This window comes from Microcebus murinus, chromosome 2 (genome assembly GCF_040939455.1).
Source record: "Microcebus murinus isolate Inina chromosome 2, M.murinus_Inina_mat1.0, whole genome shotgun sequence".
In the NCBI taxonomy this organism is placed as follows: Eukaryota; Metazoa; Chordata; class Mammalia; order Primates; family Cheirogaleidae; genus Microcebus; species Microcebus murinus.
This window is the reverse complement of record NC_134105.1, coordinates 105,256,097-105,277,576: the sequence shown is the minus strand read 5'-3', so window position 1 is coordinate 105,277,576 and position 21,480 is coordinate 105,256,097. Positions and strand designations below refer to the sequence as shown.

Sequence of the window (21,480 nt, the reverse complement as noted above, 5' to 3'; positions counted from 1 at the left end):
ATGGCAGGATGACAGGACTGGGGTCGCAATTCTCTTCTCTTCCTGCCACCCTCTCTTGGTAAGTTGCCCCCAGTAAAGCCCGTTTCCTGGCCCATATGTTCGGGAATTCTTCCTGACCTGGGAGGCAATGGTGGCGACCACGAGAAGGTGGCAGAGGAGCGGGCTCAGCCTGGCTCGGATTTTCCATGTTCCTGGAAGCAAATCCTGAGGAACCCTCACAGGAGCAGCTGAGCTGTGTGGACAGGAGCGAGGATAAAGCACTGACCCCGAGCCCTGTCCCTGCTGACCCAAGGGTAGAGAATCCAGATTCCAGGTTGGTGGCAAAAAGTGGCAGAAGCAGGAAGGGAAGCCACTCCGGAGAGGGGAGAATGCTGCTCCAGGACCGAGCGGGGCCTCATCCACAGGGGGAAGGATGGAACCTGTAGGAAGTGCCCGGCACGTGCTGGGCACTGTGCCAGGAGCCCATATGAGGGATCTCATGGCTCCCTGTGGCTCAGCAATGCCACTCCTAACTACCTACTCTACAGAAATGCACCTGCACCCAGGTGTAGAGGAAAAGGCTCCTGTAATGTTGAGTGGAAGAAGCTGGAGATAAAAGAACACAAACTCTGTGACTTCACTTGTGTGAATCCCAAACACAGGCAAAGCCAAATCGTCATGTTCAGGGATGCGAACTGAGGGGGCCGAACTGGAGGAAACCCAGTTGTGATGATCTCGGGGTGAAGGGGAGGCCTCCTGATGTGGAAGAGACAGAGTGTCCTGGGGTACTGGTGGTGCTCCCTCTGGTGGCACGATGGTGCTTACACTGGGTGTTTGCTTTATAAATAATTCATTAAGCCTTCCATTTATTTTTATGTACTTTCCTATGTGTTGTTTTTCACATTAAAAAAAATACTGCGGATAACTTTTAAGCACAAGTGTTTCCAATATTTTCATTTTCTCTCAATATTTAGTATTCACAGTGTGGGTAACTGAGGTACCTGGTATGAATATTTTTACCATTCTTGATACACATTATAGACAATATTGTATCAAATATAATTTGCATTTCTATGACTACTAGTAAGTTAGCACATTTCCCCAAATGTTTGTTAGTTGGTTGTATTTCCTATTCTGTGAATTATCGATCCATATCCTTGAATATCCACTGGGACAGTCCAGTCATGCTCAGGATGGCACCTCCCGGCATTTTGAGGGGACAGAAGGAACCGAGGAGAGGAAGGTTTTAGGGATACCGAGGTGGGGGGGGTGGTCAAGGGTAACAGGAAGGGTCAGCCAGGCCCCTCTTGTTCTGGCATGTGTGATTCCACGATCTGGTGTCCCTGCCTTCTCTGCAGCCACAGAGCTGCGTGGGTCCTTTGGTTTGGCTCCATTCATCCTGTGTCTAGAAGCAGCTCAAGGGAAGGGCCCTGGGGAGCCTGAGCAAGCCAACTTCACACCTGCCTGGGAGGAGCGGCTCCTGGAGGCAGTAGATTAAAGCAGAAAAAAAAAGAGCAACCGGGACTGAGACACTGGGTGGATGGAAAGAGCACAGTGATGGGTGTAGACAGCACACATAGGCAGGGTTGGGGAAAGGGGCACTTCAGCTGAGGCAGGCAGGAGTTTTGGGGAGGGGGGGAGGTGAGGGTGGGGAGCTGGAAGAACCGTGAGCACATAGGAACTGCGTGGGCTGGGTGAAGCATCAGGCATGTTGGAGACTAGACTGGAGAGATGGGAAGAAACCACAAAGGCCTTGAATGCCATGCTCAGCAGTTAAGCCTCATCTTTTAAGTCGGCATTTCCCAAAGTACGTGATGATTCAGAGCACTGATTTAACAGGAGCTCAGTGGGGCTTTAGCTCAGAAAAATAAAAAAAGAAGAAAAAAGTAAGAAAGAATGGAATGTGAAACCTTGTGGTTATATATGTTGTGAAATACCAGATTAAAGAGTTTTAGCTGATGTTCCTACTGGAGTAAGGACTAAGAATATCTCAGAGGGGATCTGGTCTGTAGCATTTCTGAGATTTATCTGACCTTTCCCCTCTCCTCCTGTACGAAGAAGTATCTGTCAGAATTGACGCATGGATCAGGCTGAGAATTTCTAGTGTAGGTAAATGGGGTGCCAGTCTGTTGGTACAGTGAGTGACAGGAGCCAAGCTATGTTCTGCCCTCCCCTGCGTGCCCTCACCTCCTCCTCGCCCCCCACCTATGATCCCTTATCAGCAATGTGGTCACTTTCACTGAAACCCTATTTTGGTCACAACAGCACGATCACATCTACACACCAAAAATGAGCTATTAGGGTGGATCTGTCTGTCTCCAACCCAGACCCTCTTCAGTGGTATACAATTCCTTCCACAAACAGTTAATGAGTCTTCCTATGTACTAGCCACTGTCCCAGGTGCCTGGGAGACATCCACAAAGAAATCCCTCAAAACTCCCTGCCCTCGTTATTCTTTTTTTTTTTTTTTTTTTTTTTGAGACAGAGTCTCGCTTTGTTGCCCAGGCTAGAGTTGAGTGCCGTGGCATCAGCTTTGCTCACAGCAACCTCAAACTCCTGGGCTCAAGCGATCTTCCTGCCCCAGCCTCCCAAGTAGCTGGGACTACAGGCATGTGCCACCATGCCCGGCTGATTTTTTCTATATGTATTAGTTGACCAATTAATTTCTTTCTATTTATAGTAGAGACGGGGTCTTGCTCTTGCTCGTTTCGAACTCCTGACCTTGAGCAATCCGCTCGCCTCGCCCTCCCAGAGTGCTAGGATTACAGGCGTGAGCCACCGCGCCCGGCCAAACCAACTCTTGCTAGAGCAGATCTTGCCTGGGCTCCGTGCAGGGTTGTGCTCCTCCCTCTGGACTTCATTATGACTGAGACCACCACCGCCAAGAGTCGAGGCAAGATGGCCCACGTGACTACAACTGCGTGGCTGGGAGACCCAGCTCGGGGTAGCTGCTGCTGCAGCACTTTCCACCAGGGGGCGCTGGCAGCCCGCACCGCTCCTCCCTGCGTCCCCAGGAACTCTAGGTTCTGGGCTCTGGGGTGCTGCCCACACCCCGCGATAACCCTGACTGCCGCCCACCCAGTGTTTCCCTCCACCCATGCTTGCCCCTGTGCCTCAGTTTCTCTCTCTTCCCTCCTCCATCCTGAGTATGGGGTAGGACAGCCCAGACCCCATGAAAAGCCATGAAAAGGGGGACCCCAGCCTGGGTCCGAGGCGGGAGAGGGAGAGGGGATGTGGAAGGGTGGCCCGGGCGGGGAGGGCCGTGCGGAATGTGCACAGTCACCAGTGTTGTCTGCGCGTCCTCCCTGGGGGCTGGCTCTTGCTCTTTCCCTGTTGTGTTTGCTGCTCAGGGGTCCCCAGGGGCTCATTTGGAGCCAGGGAACAGGGCAACCAAGGGGTAGGGGCAGAGGAGAGATTCAGAAAGGGGAGAGAAGGGCCTGTGCCGGGCCAGAGCCCCTGGAGAGGCCGTTCCTCCGCAGCCCCATTCCCAGGGCTTATCGCTTTCCAACAGCAACAGCCCCAGGGAAGGGGAAACTGAGGCACCAGAGAAAAGGCCCAGCTTCCAGCTCCCCTCCTTTCCTGCCCCTGAATATCTCAGGAGGAGGCTGCGTGTGGACTGTGCCCACAACCTGCTCTTCTCTGGGGCCACAGTTAGGTTCCCATGAGTGCTGGGGAGGGCGGTGCTGCTACCATCCTCTTATCACCCTGAGGATGCAAACACTGTGTGCCCAGCTACACCCACCTGGCACGCATGCCCAGCTCAGGATGGGGAGACAGTCCAGACAGCCCCAACTCCACCACTCCACAGGGTTTAGGGACTGAAAAGCCAGGCCTGGGAGAAGCGGGCAGGGGGCTCAGCACAGTGTCTCTCTCACCCCACTGCCCTCCAGCTCCCACCCTTCCCCCTGCATCCCCCGCCCCTGACCTGCCATGCAGGTTGGGAGACTCAAACCCCCATCCTGATAAGTAGAGGTCAGCGGGAGTCCCCAGCTGACTAGGGAAACGGGCTCCTCCCCTGAACTTTGGTCCTGCTTAGTAGCTGGACAGAGGCCAAGAATAAGGTTTCCCCTCTCAGAGTCAGACTTCCTGCTGGCCTTAGGCTGGGGAAATCCCAGAAACTGCAGTGCTCTGCCCCCCAGGGACCCACAGAAGTCCAGGCCAGGGCAGGGCAGTGATGTGTCCTCTTGAAGAGGGGGAGGGTGCAGCTGGGGCGGAGGGCAGGGCCAAGGGGCCTCCGGGAAAGGACTGGGAGGCGAGGGAGAGGGCTGAGGGGATACCAGGGGATGGGGCAGAGGAGCCAGAAGCCGAAGAGGGGCCTAGTTCACCTCTTCCCTTCTTTCCTGAGTACCAGGGTTTTGTCGCTGTGGGCCAGCTCAGGGGAGAGGGCAAGAGCTGGGGGCAGGGCGAGGTGTGGGAGGGGAGGCACGAGCATGCTGACTTGTCTGTCAGGAGCAGAGTGGGCCTTGCAGCCCAGGAGGAAGGGATGGTGGTGGCGCTGAGGTGAGGGAGGAGACAGGTGGCCAGGCCCACTGTCCCCACACGCTGGGCTGGGTGCTGGGCGGTGGTGGTGCTCTCCTCCCACAGCCTGCGGGGGTGGGAAGGAGGGAATGAGGAATGAGGCGCTGGGAGTGGGGGGTGTCCACATGGCAGGGAGAGAAGGCAGCTGAGCTAGGGAACGGTCCTGGGCATTAGAGTAGTTATTCTTGTCCCCGTTTCCCTAGAGATCTCACTGCAGCCCCTCACCGCAGCTGTGATCTGCTCTTCCTCCAGCACTCCTGCTGATGGAGTAGGGGACCGTGCCCAGAATCCCTGCCATGGGCAGGAAGCCCCATCTTCCCTGCAGTCAGCAAGCCCCCACCCCATTCTCCTTCCCTCCAGTGCAGCTAACTGCTCCCCTCCTGGCCAAGCCAAGCCGCCACCGCCGCCTCCTCCTCCTCCTCCTCCTCCTCCTCCTCCTCCTCCTCCTCCTCCTCCAAGAAGCTCTCCTGGACTGACCCCTCCCATCCACTCCTCACCACCCTGACCAAACACTCTGCGTTGCTAGGTGTTGATAGGTGGCCGTGTAAGCGTCGTAAGCACTGTGGCTTCCTGGGTGTGGCTCAGGTCTCTCCCATTAGGAGCAGCTCCAGGGCAGGACCTCAAGGTCAGGTCACAAGCCAGTCCATCTGAAGGGGGTGGGAGAACTGCCAGGTGGATTTTTAATCACAGAATTCTAGCCAGATGGCCCCCACCTCTCCATCAAAACCTGTCTGAGTCTGACCTTTGCATTCCCCCATCCCCCACTTTCTTCTCATACCTGAACCATCTGCTCCTCCCAACTTCCCATTCTCTGCCCACAGTTCCACATTCTCCTGTTCACCCAGACCTGAAACCTCAGTGTTGACTTTGACTCTTTCCTCTGACACCCCAGATACAGGCCCATATCAAGTCCTGCTTTTGCTGGGGCTCTGACCCCAGCCACCTCATTTCATTTCAGATCAACAAACATTTCCTGGCACCTTCCAGGGGCTGGCTGATGTCAGGCGCTGGTACACAAAAGATGAGTAAGACACCAGCCTTGCCCTCGAGGGAGTCACCGTGGTATAAGTCATCCTATGGTAAGTATTATACTGGAAGGACAGAGGGCTTTGGGAATCGAAGGGATGGATTTCTACTTGGGGGTTGAGGAAGGCAGGCTGGACTGTTTTTGTTTCTCCTTCCAGGAAGAAATGAAGCTCTGGCTCTCCAGGGGCTGGCTGGGTGGCCTTGGACAAGTTCCTCAACCTCTGAGGCCTTTGTTTCCTCAACTACAGTATGGTAATGATAAAAACCCTTGCAGGGTTCGGAGAGGATTAGCTGTAATAGTGGCTAACATTTATTAGTTCTTGTTATGTACCAAGCCATATCCTAAGTGGTATAGATGCATTCTGTCATTTAATCCTTGCAAACCCCCCTACAATGGAGGTGACATTATCGTTTCTATTCTCAGATAAAGAAACTGAGGCTCAGGGAGGTTAAGTAAATTGCTCAAGCTAGCCCAACTAATAAGGATTTAATGGGAGACAGTGTTTTATAATCTGATACCACTCACCCATGAAATTTTATCTTCCAAATAATTATAATAATAGCTACCTTTTTTTAAAATACTACTCTGTGCCTGGGTCTATGTTGATTGCTTTACTTGCATGTAATCCTTAGAACAATCCTGAATGGCAGATACTATTATATTTTGAGGAAATCAAAACTCAGAAAGGTTAAGTACTGCCCAAATTTGGGCAGCTAGTTCCCTGGAAAGCCAGACTTAACCCTGAGTCTGACTCCCAAGTTCTGTCTCCTGCACAGCACCCACCCACAGCTCAGCCCGTCTGGTCACCTCCCAGGCTCGCACAATCGCCAGGCTTGTTCTCCCTTCTTGCTTTGTTAAACACCTACCCACTCTTCACATCACCTCTGAGTTGCCCCTCCCACTTTCCAATTCCTACCCACCGGTCAAGCTCCAGCCAAAACACCACCTTCTCACAAGGCCCTGCGTGCCAATTCGTTCAGGCCAACCCTGGCTTCTCTTCCTTCAGGCAGCACTGAGCAAGTAACACTGCTGACATGTATGTTGGCACTTGGTCACATTTAATTGATAGTGAAATTACTTATTATTTGGCTTTGTCTTCTAATTATTTAATGTTTAGAAATCCTATATCCCTAATCAAAGTGCAAAAACTCTTGGAGGGCAAGAACCTTGACTTTCCCTTTACTTAGTCTGCCTCGTGCCCTCATCACTTAGCAGAGTGCTAGCACTCTTTAAGTGCTCATTAGATAAATACAGACTTAAATGGCATTGAGGAGCCAGGAATTCCCAGATCATTAGTCATGTTCCTGTCTTATAATATGGATTCGTGGCTATACAACGTGTTACCATGAATGTGGCACAAACCTGACCTGAAGGCAGCTCTCCCCCTGGGCTTCTGGGAGCTGGAGGTCCTTCAAGGACAGATCAGCCAAAGGGTAGCTCTACCCTCCCCTTCCCACTGGCCATGCCAATTCCCTGGCCTCCCCTCCTCCCTTCCTATCCTCCCTATATGAAGGTGCCCAGAGACTTACTGGAAGGGAGGAGAAGGGAAATGGTGGGGCCAGGAGGCTATACAGAGGCTACTAACAGCTCTGAAGTCTAGAGTGTTTAACACCCCCCCCCAGGTCTCTGCAGTGACCCACGCAATCAGGCCTGGCTTTGTGGACCAGCAACCCACACAGTCATTCAGTGTCCTGTATTCAGACCTCCGCTTGCTGTTGCCACCTTGAAATGCTTAATTTTTGAACAAAGGACCTCACATTTTTATTTTGCACTGGGCCCCACCAATTATGTAGCCAGTCTTGCATGCAATCCTTTCTACGAAGCCCAAGCCCACACAGATGAAAGTGAAGACACAGCCTGATGTCTAACAGCCTGGGCTCCTTCCCGGGGGACAAGTTACCAAATCTCTCTCAACCTGCTCCCAGCTCTGTCTCAGTTTCACAGGTTCCTCATCTATAAAGCACAGACTCCCTTAGTGTTTCCTGGAGGGTCAAGAGAGAAATGTGTGGAAAGAGCTTCATGCGTAGCCTGGCATACAGTAAACACTCAACAAATGGTAGCTACTATGCGTGCCGCTGTGCTCATCGCTAAGGCAGGAGGTGCAGGTGGGAGTTGGGAAGAGCCAGAGGCTTGGTCTTGAAACCACAGGATTCATACTAGAGATACAGAGATTCAGAGAAAGAAACAGGCCCTAAGAGTGCAGGCCTGCCTCCATTTTTAATTACCCTTTCCTTCCCTCCACTTGCCTAATCATACCTCTCCTGCACTCCTTGGCCAGGGCCTGCGCTCTATCTCGGGCAATTTTCTTATCATGTCTTAAACATAAGCATTGCGTGTCTCTGCTTCTGAAGCTTTGCATAAAACATGTGCTCTTAGAATATCCTCTTACTCCTCCTCCCCAGCTCATGCCTATCACCTCCTCTAGGAGGCCTTCTTTAAAAAATAGAAAAAAAATTAAAATAAATAAACCACATATGTAAGTTGGGGCCGGAAAAAAGTAGAAAAAAATTAAAAAGAAAAAAAGAGAGGAGGCCTTCTTTGACTAGAGCCTTCTCTATTCTACCTCTCCTTTTTTTTTTTTTTTTTTTTTTTTTTGCTTAATTGCATATATTCTGTAACATCTACCTGTCCTTGATTCTGGAGCAGCATTATACTGCAATTGCTCTAGCCTTGCTTACTCTTGCTTCCTGCCTTCCCCTACTCAGTTAGAAGAAGCAGATGCCATGTCCTCATCTAGAATGTAAATGCTTGAGGCCAGATATCGGACCCCTTTGAAATTCTGCCGACCACATGAATGCCTCTTTCCCAGCTGCGAGCTCTGTGTGAGCCCACTTCCCTGTGCTCAGTTTCTGTCTTTGTCAAAGACAGCAGAACACACCTGCCCCTTGTCACCTTCTCAGCGTGATGGCATGTAACCACTCAGAAAAGAAAGTTGGACTTCTGAGGATTGGGGTTCCAGAGAACTACAAGACAGTCATTACTTTATGTGCTTTGGTCCTCATCAATATGGGTGAAGGAAACTTTGTTCCGCAGTAGAAAAATCCCTCAGAAAAAAGAGCCGGGAGAGCCAGCATCTGAATCCCAGCTCCACTGGTGACATGGTGGGTAACCTGAGCAAGAAACTTCTCCGTGACCCAGTTTTTCTGAATTGGTTCTGAGTTTGGGGAATAGCTCCTACACATCCCAGGCTGTGTATGGTTGGCCCCTCCAAGTACCTTGGGCAGAGCTTTTATTTGTCCTCTTATGATTGAAGGAAATTGGAGCCAGCTCTAAGCAAAACTGTGACGTTCTGGAAACTGTTTTGCAGTCCTCTTTCCAATTCTTCTTTTTTTTTTTTTATTTAAATTTTTAAAAATTTTTTTCTTTTTTACATTATTTTTTCTCTTTCTAATTCTTTCAGCCCAGGTCCCTTCTACCCTTTTCCAACGTTCAGTGGGAAGAGAGAGGAGGGCCTCCCCTCCCAAATATTTCTCTAAATTTTTTTTTTTTTTTTTAGCTAAACATGAAACAATTGGAATAGTAGAGTCCACTTTCACAGAAGTGAGGGGAGTTTTAATCAATTGCCATTCCTAGGTCAATTGAATTTGGGCCTTTAATCAGTAACAATGGTGTTTGACTGGATTCCTCATTCCGATAACTACCTCTGAGAATGTTTTGATGAAGATCACAGGGAGCCCTCCTTATCCCTGAAGTTCCCTTGTGACCACTCAAACTATTGTAAAGAAATCTCATTTTGTCCTTATTCTGTTCTGTTATCTGTTGCTATAAATAAACCAAGATTTAGCTGCCTAAAACGAAAGCCAGTTCATTATATCTCATGATTTGTAGGTCAGAAATTTGTACAGAGCTCAGCTGGGCAGTTTTCCTGCTCCACATGGCATTGGTTGGAGTTATCCAGTGGCATTTAGCTGGTGGCTCAGCTGGGCTGAACCGTCCAAGGTGGCTTTACTCACATGACTGACACCTTGCCTGAGATGGCAGAAAGGCTGGACTTAGTTGAATACTTTCCTTTTCTATGTGGTCTCAGGGTCTGTGCATGTGCTTTCTCTAGTGGGGAGACTAAACATCTTAGATGGCAGCTCAGGGTAAGAGAGCAAGGTGGAAGCTGAAAATCCTCTTAAAGGCTAGGCCCAGAACTCACACGGCATCACCTCTGCTGTATTTTGTTGGTCAAAGCAGTCAAAGGCCACCCAAAATTCAGGAGAAGGGAAAACAAATCCCGCCTCTCAAGGGAGGCACATCAAAGAATTCGCGGCCATTGTTAACCCACTACACAGGGTGACCCAGTGGGGACTCAGAAGGAAAGATGTGTGAGAGAGGAAGGGGTATACCTGGGATGAAGAAGGCTAGGGAGAGTTTCCTGATATGAAGCCTGAAGGTTCAGACTTGGCTAAGGTCCTTGAAGAAGGCTGTAAACTCTTCAGCTTCCCAGATATCTTCCTTCCCCATGCCCCACACCCAGCTTGACCTGATCAGATCCCAGGAGTTGCTCTCACTGGATAATTCAAAATCCAGCCTGTGGTCTAGAACCCACTTTACCCAAACACCCAACCCTCTTCTAGGATCTGCTACCCTTGATCTCCTAACAGCTCCTATCTTCTCCTTTTGTCCTAAGGAATCCAGACCCTTCTCCCTTTAGCTTTACTATCTCCCCGGACTGGTTTCTCTAACCAATATGGTCACCTTCCATTTAATAAGCACTTACTTTATACCAAAGTCTGTGCTAAGTGCGTTATATACATTTTACAGATGAGGAAATGGAGACACAGAGAGATACAATACACCCAAGATCAAGAGGTCCAACCCAAAAGTCCAGGCTACGAGCACAATGCTATCCCTCTTCTCATGTAATTATCTACTACTATTTAGAGTAACTACCCATGTCCTTTTGCCTGGGCCTTATATCCTAGACTCCCACAGTCAGTATTGGGGGCATGCTAGGAAGGACCCCTTTAGGTGGCAGGGGAGGGGAGGAAGAAACTCAGGGACCCTTAAAGGAAAGAATGCAAGAAATCTCTGTTGAAAAGTTATAGTCAAGGCCAGGCGCGGTGGCTCAAGCCTGTAATCCTAGCACTCTGGGAGGCCGAGGTGGGAAGATTGTTTGAGCTCAGGAGTTTGAAACCAGCATGAGTAAGAGCGAGACCCCATCTCTACTAAAAAAAAAAAAAAAAAAAATAGAAAGAAATTATATGGACAACTAAAAAATATACATAGAAAAATTAGCCAGGCATGGTGGCACATGCCTGTAGTCCCAGCCACTCAGGAGGCTGAGGCAGGCGGATCGCTTGAGCCCAGGAGTTTGAGGTTGCTGTGAGCTAGGCTGACACCCAGGCATTCTAGCCTGGGCAACAGAGTAAGACTCTGCTTCAAAAAAAAAAAAGTTACAGTCAAGGTTTTTGTCTTAATTTATGTCATGGTATGTGGGTTGGTGGTGAGGATAAATCTGTATACGATGTGATAAAAAACTGATTACAAATAGATAAGAGAACTAACTAAGCAAGAAGAGTGACAACTGAACCATTCATTTGGCAGTATAAAAGCACCGTAGTTACACCCCTTTAACTGGAAGTTAAGCTCTCACAACTTCAGTTCTGTGGAATGCGGCACCAAATCCGGAAGTGAAAAAGGCCTTTCAGCACCAAAAATAACTGACACCAATTGAACCAAAGCCAGGTCCTTAGATCTCCACACAGAGCCTCACTAGGTTACACTGGAAAAAATATTTAAGAGGTTTGACCTCTGGTTTCCCAGCCCACGGCCCTTGGAGAACAAGGTGAGGTGTGGGTGAGAGGCCTTTTAGAGAGGGAAGCATTTTGAGAGCAAAGGGACAGCAAATAACCTAACAGCAAAGGACAATAGGACCCAGAAGTAGACAAGCATGGTGTTGTATGTCATTTCACTTTAGAAAAAGTATCTCATAATACCTCCTTGTCTTGTGCCTGATGCTTTACCAAGCCCTTCCACACACATTATCTCACAGTAAGCCTGTGAAAGCAGCAGCCAAGAAGAAAACAAATACTCAGAGAGGCTTGGTGACTTCTCCATGACCACACAGCTTAGCAAGTGGAACTGGGAATAAACCTGGATCACGTGAGCTCTAACGCAGGGCCCTTTCCTCTCTACACCGTGACTTGGCCCTTTCCTCTGCACTATGACGCCTCTCTTTTTCACAATGATGACCATGAGTCATCGAGAAAAGGTTAGTTTATGTCTAGCAAACTCTGTTGAAGAAGATAGGGAAGTAGGTAGTATTTTTTTTTTTTACTTTTCATAAAAAAATTATAAAAATAGTTTGGCATTCAGGATAAAGTTTAGCTTTCTGTTCTCAGCTACATTATAAATTATAGTCATTTAACTTTTACACCTAATAGTCGTATAGCACAATAACGAGCAACAATGACATGCAACATCTTCCAAATATGCCTCCTGAATTTTCTGGCATTGGTCATTCCTCTCCATCTCTATCCTACTACCTTAATTCTGTCCCCTCCCCTCTCCCCGAGCGTTCATAAAGTTTGTGATTGGAATCCTGCCTCCAGTTTTGACCCCTCAAATTTATCCTCCACTCACATCATTCTGACCAAACCAACAAGGAAGAAGTCACACTTCTTAGTAGCAGTTGATGCCTCACGCCACTTTCCAACCCCTGCCAACCTCCAGAGCCTTGTGTCTTGCCACTCCAGCTCCATGCTCGGGGGCCTGTACGACACCAAAGGCTTGTAACCACTACTGCATATCTGGTAGCGTCTGCTCTTGTTATTATCCTCTCTGCATGAAATGCCATTTGTCTAGTTCTTTACTTGATTAATTTCTGCATATCTTTTTTTTTTCCGAGACAGAGTCTTGCTTTGTTGTCCAGGCTAGAGTGAGTGCCATGGCGTCAGCCTAGCTCACAGCAACCTCAAACTCCTGAGCTCAAGCAATCCTGCTGCCTCAGCCTCCCGAGTAGCTGGGACTACCATGCCAGCTACTAGCATGTGCCACCATGCCCACCTAATTTTTTCTATATATATTAGTTGGCCAATTAGTTTCTTTCTATTTATAGTAGAGACGGGTCTCGCTCTTGCTCAGGTTGGTTTCAAACTCCTGACCTTGAGCAATCCACCCGCCTCGGCCTCCCAGAGAGCTAGGATTATAGGTGTGAGCCACCGCCCCCAGCCCAATTTCTGCATATCTTTAAAGATCCAAGCTTAGCTGTCACCTAGACACCTCTTCTTGGTGTCCCTGCAATACCACAATGTCTCTGTATGTGCATGTATCCATTAAAATGCTTGCGGTTGTGAGTAACAGAACTCTCACACCTAAAGCAGCTGAAACAACAGAGGTTTATTGTCTCTTCACAATAAGTCTGGAGGTAGATGCTTCCAGGGTTGGCTTAATGATGTCAGGGTTCTAAGTCAGCATCTCTGCAATTCTTTTGGCCCCTCTGCAAGGTGACTGCAGCAGCTCCACACTCACGTGACAACATTCAAAATCAGGGAATTGTTGGTTTTCTAGGGCTGGCATAATGAAGTATCACAGACTAGGTGGCTTAAACAATAGGAATTTTGTTTTCTAACAATTCTGGAGGCTAGAAGTCCAAGATCAAGGTGTTGGCAGGGTTGGTTCCTGCTGAGGCCTCTCTCCTTGGCTTATGGTCTCACACGGTCTTTCCTGTGTATGTCTGTGTCCAAATGTCCTCTTCTCATAAGAACACCAGTCATATTGGAGTAGAGTCCACCATGATGGCCTTATTTTAACATAATTACCTCTTTAAACACTTAATCTCCAAATATAGTCCCATTTTGAGGTACTGGTAAGTTAAGACTTCAACATATGAATTTTAGGGGTACACAAATTAGCCCATAACAGAAGAGTTTCAGGTATTGGAGTTCTCCTCTGGGACTCTCTTTTCAGGTAAAAAATCTTTACCAGAATCCTTCCAGTAGACTTACAAATCAGGATTTAGTAACCTGCCCTTTTCCCAGTTATAAGGAAAGCTAGGAAAGCATTCTCACTTTTATAATAGGAAGGGAGTTCTGGAAGCCAGAAAGAAAAGGTTGAGAATGACTACTGGGTAGGTTACCAAACTGTCTGTCACACTCTGCTCCCACATTGTGTCACAGTTGTCTGCTTATGTGTCTACCTCTCTCATTAGCTCTTCGAAGCAAAGACCAGTGTTTCAATCATCTATGTACCCCTATTGAAGTGAAGCACAGTGCCTGGCTCATAACAGGTGCTCAATCAATATCTGTGAAGGAATGAACAAATAGAATATAATGAACTAGATGAACCCGTTTGTGTTATATTTGATTACAACATTAAGCCCTGTCCATGTGTTTGGCTTGCATAGTCTGTGGTTCACACCTTTAAATCATTGTAGGGAGTACTGCTAATAGAATTGTTATTATAGTCAGAGGAGAAACAAACTCCATGAGCTTTGTCTCTCCAAAGTCTGGCATAGTGAATGGTATATAGTAGCTGCTGCATGAATTTCTGTGGAATTAATAAATAATGGATGAGTGAATAATTACAATGTAAAAAATGCTTTGAAAAATATCATAATACAGATCTAAGACGTTATTATATTTGCTAAAAAGTGTCTTCCAGAAATGGGCATCTGTTCTGTTGTGTTGGTACTTGCAAAAGTAGTGTATCAGCAGGTTTTTATATCACCAGGCCATTTCCACTCTAAAGAATGATCCTGATGAACTTGACCAATAGGCCTGTAATGCTGTATTATGCTCAGGGCAAGTTCAACTGAGAAATAAAGATAAAGAATAATTAATAAAGATGAAGATGATAAAGATAAATATAATAAAGATAAAGAATAATAAAAATAAAGAATAATTAATAAGACTGAACTGTTGGAAATGCTGTTTGATTTGGGTTCTGTGGAGTTGCAGGAAGCCTATCACAAATCCACACAAGGTACATCTGGATTCTAGCATATGTCACTTTTCTCCACAAAACCCCACATATCTGACCTTCCATGTTCTGCAAAATAAGGAAGAATCGAGCACTTAACTAACGAGCAGCATTAGTTGTGAGAGTGACTGATTTGGTAGTGGTTCTACAAATTCTCCACTATCCCCCAATATCAGAGAGACTCTCATGATTTGGGTTGAATTCCTGCTTCTCTCTCTGCATCCAGTTGAGAGGACTCAGGCAGGTAAGGTGTGAATTACATAGAATAAATTGAGAAGCAGAGAAGGCAAAAAAAAAAAAAAAATCAGAGTTGCCACAAGTAACTGGGTTCCCAGAGGTAGTGTATTTTGGCACCATGAGACAAACTGTGTAACTGCGAGTTGAGTCTTCTCTCCCCCTATATCAGACCCAAGAGACCCGTGCCTCTCTCACATGTTTCAAGTAATGAGGTTCAATTAAAACGTTCAGGTTCAATTAGTGTTTCAGGGCTTCAAGGGCAGTCTCAGGGCAAAATATTTTTCACGAGGAACTTAAGAGAAGCTAGCACTGTTCTGGACCAGACTGGCATGCAGGGGCAGGAGAGGACTTGGTCTGCAACCAGCATCTGCATAATGGAGAAGCTAGACAAGATGGCACCTGTGTGTGTGTGCTTTTGCCTGTTCTCTGTGCCCCAGGTGCTTTCCTAACAAACAGCCAGGAGAAGGAGGCTAGGGTGTTTCCCTTATAAGTTTTGAGTTTTTTCTTCTTTCCTTAGAATAAAGCACTTTGGAAGCCCAGATTTTTGCTGCAAAATCAAGACCTGTTACTATAATGATGGTGATTTTTTTTTTTAAATCGTACCAATGAACCTGGTCTTCACACGTTATTGCAATCACATTAGCCAAGCCTATTACAATAATCTATTGTTGAGAGAAAAGTATCCTGGCAATACATGTATCTAGAAGTTCCGCCTTCTGAATTGATGCCAAAATATGATAGGTTCCCAGTTCCTTACAATGTCCAACTACTGTACATGAACTCCCACTCCCCTCTCCCTGTTGCCAACATAATGACTAGCTTTACTTTGATGTTCTCTGATTTCCACAGTGGCTTTAACTCTCTGCCAGAGTCTTACACACTAAGCACTCTGCTATTTGGAATCCCATTACCTGCAACACTACTGACTGGCATCCCACAGATCAAAGGTACAATAATTGATGAGACACTGCAAGATCTTGCAGTGACTTCTGAACCATTTAGAAAATATTTGACTATATTTAGGATAGTTTAATATTGGTGTTTTAATGTATTCTGCAGAAGTTGTTTTCATGTTTGCTCCAAGTAGTCTGCCTACCTATCAAATTATATAATAATACACCCTAATATATCAAGATGATATAGAATGAGTGGAATGAATAAAAGACCAAACCCAACAAAATAAAATTGACAGGAATTAATGTAATTAATGTAAAGTCTGCTATTTAGGTTTAAAAACTACTTAACAGAAGAAACCTGGGTTAATAGTCCTTATGAGGAAGCCATGGGGATTTTGACTATCCACTCAGCAGTATTCAAAGGCCTCTGGCAAACAGTCACCTCTATCCAAGGCCATCTTTAAAAAAAATAAAATAAAAAGAGTATCCAAATCAAAGAGGAAACAGTTTCACTTTATACTTTGCTAGTCAGACCAGGTCTAGGGAAGACTGTGTTTGGTTATGGAAGCCACATTGGAAGAGAAAAGGAACTAAGTATATTTCTTCTGGCAACTGTGGCATAACACCTATCTTCAAATAGCTAATGAGTTGTCACATAGAAGAAACATTAAATTTAATCACATAGCCACAGCACCCAGAACTAGGAGTCATGGGAAGAAGTGTCCATAGAACACATTTCAGTTCCATATAAGGAAGAACTTTCAATGATTAGAGTCATCTAAACATTGAATTTGGATGAAATTGGGAAGGGGCAAAAGAAGACTTCTGGGGTATAGTAATTTCTATTCTTTGCCTGGATGGTAGGTACTTACGTGTTTTGTTTTATTATTGTTCAACTGATCCACATACATTTTTATATACTCTTCTGTAGGTATATTTTACAATGAAAAAACATTGACTATGTTGTCAGGCAAAGTAGTAAACTCCCCATCATTGTGAGGCTTCAAGTGGCACTGGATGGCAAAATGAGACAAATGACTTCTGACATTCATTCCATCACAAAGTTTCTACAAGTCCTTAAATACATGGTCAATTATTAAAGCAAAGTTCTTCTAAAATATTCTCAAAATGATAGCCTTTTCATTAACTTGATTTGAGGCCTCACTCCACTGTTCACTACAACCATTTCTAGAATTTGTTAGACTACCATCCCCATGTGTCTGTTACAGTGATTATCATTTTTATTGGCCATTAAATAATGAGAAGTAGACACAGCCTCTGCCTTCTTAGGATGACAAATGACATGGACAGTCATAAAGAGAATACAGTGAGAGCCGGATATGAACAATGAATAAACATGAAAGAAAACAAAAAGGTTTATGTGGTAAGCAGGTCAAGATTTCACTTATTATAAGGGGGGGGGGAGCTAGGCCTTGGAAAACACATCCTCGACAAGTTAAGAACAGAAGAAGCTAGCCTTCTTCTGCTCCCATTAACTTCAGCAGACTTTCTGGAAGAAGTGAGCCTTCAGAAATATATAGATTCAGGGCCGGGCTTGGTGGCTCATGCCTGTAATCCTAGCACTCTGGGAGGCGGAGGCAGGCAGATTGCTCAAGATCAGGAGTTCGAAACCAACCTGAGCAAGAGCGAGACCCCGTCTCTACTGTAAATAGAAAGACATTAATTGGCCAACTAATATATATAGAAAAAATCAGCCGGGCATGGTGGCGCATGCCTGTAGTCCCAGCTACTCGGGAGGCTGAGGCAGGAGGATTGCTTGAGCCCAGGAGTTGGAGGTTGCTGTGAGCTAGGCTGATGCCATGGCACTCACTCTAGCCTGGGCAACAAAGTGAGACTCTGTCTCAAAAACAGAAAGAAAGAAATATATAGATTCTGGCAATCAGCATTTGGTTAAGGGAATCTTTCCCCAGGGCTGCCAAGGGGAAAAATAGCCTAAGTGGTCATTTCCTCATGTTAATCCTGTTCTCCGGTTCTGTTCCTTCGTGATCTCTCACTACCCTCTCCACTGTGCTGATTTGAGAGAGGGGAACCAAGACCAAAAAAAGGGAAATGAGAGGAAGGGTATTTGTGGACTGTGATGGACATGGAATTGGGGAGAGTCCTTGAGTCCCCAAGTCACTGCTAAACAAACAGCCAGCCTCCCTGCTGCTTCTGGCTAAGCTGTAACTTTGGCCAAAGTTACTTCTGCTTTGGACTCATTTAACCTTTAGTCTGGGGATCCCCAATCATGTTACTGACATTAATTCCTCTATCCTCACAAAAACCTTGGGTTGATGGGAAAAATAAACCAAAACACAAGATCTTATGAGATACTTTAAAGTCCAATGTGGTAAAATGAAAATAATAGTCAGTTTATTCTCTTATAATAATTTGTCTTCATTTTAATAAAGGGGAAACTGAGTCACGAAAGTCACAAAAGTGGAAATAAGTCAATTTTATATATGCCCGTCAGTCTTTGACTTCATCAGTATCAATAATGTTTTAAAGTTATACTATTTTCTTCCTGGAAATTCTTACATTGGTCATTTTATCAATGAGGAAACTGAGGCACAAGGCGATTAAAATGTGCCACTTCAAGCCAGGCTTCATAAAATCGTGGCTGTATAAGAAATACAAGAACTCTTATTCTTAGAAAAAAATTCTTTTTTCATTAGATTTCTACCCAAGTTTGAAACATTAAATCTACTAAAAGTTTGTGAAATTAGGTGATAACCGCTGTAAAGCTTGAGTTCTTGATACCAAGAACAGTGTGGGGTCTGGGATGGCAGCAAGAGTAATCATAATCCTTGACCTCTGTAAAGGGTTTCATAGTTTACAAGCACTCCACAGCTGCTATTACACTCTGTCCTCATCAAGGACATCAACACTGTCCCCTTTTAGAGATGAGGAGGCTGGGACTCAGAGGTTAGCAGTTTGTCAGAGAACACAGTTAGCCAAGGCCAGAACCGGGACTGAAACTCAGGTCTTCTGAATCCAGGTTACTAAGAACAAACTTTGGGGGAAAGAGGGCACCACCAGCCTTTTACTAGGAGACTTAAGAGGAGACTGAGGGAGGAGGAGAAGAGGCTAGTACAGTCAGCATGTCAGCCTATATGATAGCAGAGGAGAAAATTATCATCACTAAGCATTTCAAATGACACGGACTGCTCTGGGCCTACTGACTGTGGCTGTCATCTCCGAGGGCCTGCAATCAAAGACAAACACACTAGGAAGAACAAACATGTATATAACATACAGATGATAGAATAAGAACAGTAATCCACTACAAGAGAGGAAAACATTTATATCATATCATATACATGTCCAGGTAAGCTTAGGATATAGAGAATTTAAGTGTATAAATGAAAGTGGGAGCAATAGGCCAGGCATGGTGGCTCACGCCTGTAATCCTAGCACTCTGGGAGGCCAAGGTCGGAGGATTGCTCAAGGTCAGCAGTTCCAAACCAGCCTGAGCAAAAGTGAGACCCCGTCTCTACTATAAATAGAAAGAAATTAATTGGCCAACTAATATATATAGAAAAATTAGCCGGGCATGGTGGTGCATGCCTGTAGTCCCAGCTACTCAGGAGGCTGAGGCAGTAGGATCGCTTGAGCCCAGGGGTTTGAGGTTGCTGTGAGCTAGGCTGACGCCATGGCACTCACTCTAGCCTGGGCAACAAAGTGAAACTCTGTCTCAAAAAAAAAAAAAAAAACTAAAAAGAAAATGGGAGCAATAAAGAAGCACACACACACATACCCCCTAATCCAGGAAGAGGTTTTTGGGAAAAAAAATAAATTTTAGGAGTTCTTTCTTTTCTCTTTAAAATAAGAAGCAGTGGAGTAGCTGTGTTGTGACAGTGGAATCCAGAGTGTGAGATTTAAAACAGAAACTTATCCTAGACATATGGAACAATTATAAAGATGGGTGGGAAGAGGGTAGGAGGGTGGTGTCAGTGGACAGAAAGGGCTTTGAGCAAGTGGAAATTCAAGAGAGATTACAACCTGTCCTGACTCCTGTGCTGTGTCTAAGTGTTTCCACCCCCACACTTTCAGAAAGCTCATGCTATCCCTATTTCAGGCACATGAAGAATCTCCAAGTTGTGAAAGCCTGTTTGCAACAGATGGAGAAGGCAGCAGTGCTGTGGTGAAGGAAATAGTGGATAGGGACCTTGGGCACGCTGGGCAAGAAGTCCCTAGCCATCGCAATCTCCCCAGATTCTGCCACCACAGGAGAGGTTCCCAGCACACAACTCATTTATCCGGACCCACTAATTGTTAGGGACTTTCCAATTTGCTTCATCAAACCCAAATACACCTGTTGAGTTTCATGCCAGTGATTAGATTCTTAATGTAAAAATGGTTGAGTTCTGCTGGGATATAAACTTTTCTCAATATATCAATTCAAACTCCAGCCAGATAGAGAGACCTGTTTACCTCTGCTAATTGCGTTTATTCATGTCATCCTTTGTGACCTTAATTAGTCAGAGAAGTGGCAGCAAAGAACCACTAGGAGTCTGGGTTAAGTAAAAATATGCAGAAATAGTCCCTATACTCTGGTTCCAGGATCTTTGTAGAACAAGTATCCTTCAAGGTGACGGTGCTGGCTCTAACCATGACCATTTGAGCTATGAGCCAAAGGTTAGCAATTTCAGACTTTTAAAAGAAACTGCTCATTCCCAAACACCCTGGTTTCTGAGTCGACACAACTGCTAAAATTTGCAGGGGTGATAGGAGAATTTGAGGATTCTTATGATAATGATTCCTAAGATTATTATTTTTCCCAACATTTATTCACCTGCCATACTTACAATGTGCCATCCTCTGTTCTAACCACTCTCTATACATTAACACATCTAATACAACCACACAAGTAGATACTATTGGTATTATGTTCGCACAGATGAGCAACTGACACAGAGAAATCATTTAAACAAGGTTACAAAGCTAGTAGTTGAAGGCACAAGGACCTGAATACAATTTCCATCACTTAGCTAATAACTTTAAAGGAATGGTCAACCAAATATCCTACATTTACACATAAAACATGGTTCAAATCTAGGTACTATGAAGATACAAAGAATATAGAGTTCCCATTCTCAAAGAGCTAATGAACTAGTTGGAGATATCAGTAATCCTCTCTATGGCACTTAAATTTTGTTCCTTATCTTAATCACCTAAATAGTAGGATTTTCTAACTAGAAAAGACCTGACATCACCAATGTTATTACACAGGAAGGACAGGCAGACACCACTGGCAACTTTCTTTTAAATAGGTAAGGTAATTTCAGGCCAGAGAGGACCAACTTTTAATTAATTTATCAACAGCTAGAGAATGGCTAGTAGCATATCCCAAAACAGAAGCCAACTTTTGTAACAATGAATGTTGATATTTCCATGTTCTAAATGGAAGAGGGGAAGAAAAGGTGTTTTTCTGTCAACCAGGCTGGAGTGCAGTGGCACCGTCATAGCTCACAAAGACTCTTAACTCCTGGGCTCAAGCAATCCTCCTGCCTCAGCCTCCAGAGTAACTAGAACCACAGGCGTGCCACCACGCCCAGCTAATTTTTAAATTTTTTTGTAGAGGTGGGGTCTTGCCTTGATGCCCAAGCTGGTCACAAACTCCTGGCCTCAAGCAATCCTAGGCCTACCAAAGCACTGGGATTACAGGTGTGAGTCACCGCTTCTGGCCTGAAAAGGTGTTATTAGAGCAATGGTACAAAACAAAGTTTTGAACCATTTGATTAAAATTGATCTTCAATTCTCCTTCAATCCCATCCCCCTCTTCACCTCCTCACACTTATTTAATTCCAATTTATGTAATCTTTACTGATGCCCACTCCTCCCTTTCTTCTGCCTCTGGAGTGAAACCAGGCCTGGACACCACTCAGAGTTATGGGGGGGGGGGCGGTGGAGATA

At 45.7% G+C, this 21,480-nt stretch overlaps 1 protein-coding gene across 1 annotated transcript in view; it reads right to left on the bottom strand.

The window, feature by feature from the left end:
- LOC105873096 (SLAM family member 8-like) overlaps window positions 1-21,480 on the bottom strand; it is a 215,728-nt gene that overhangs the window by 65,620 nt on the left and 128,628 nt on the right. The gene's annotated exons all lie outside the window — the stretch shown is intronic.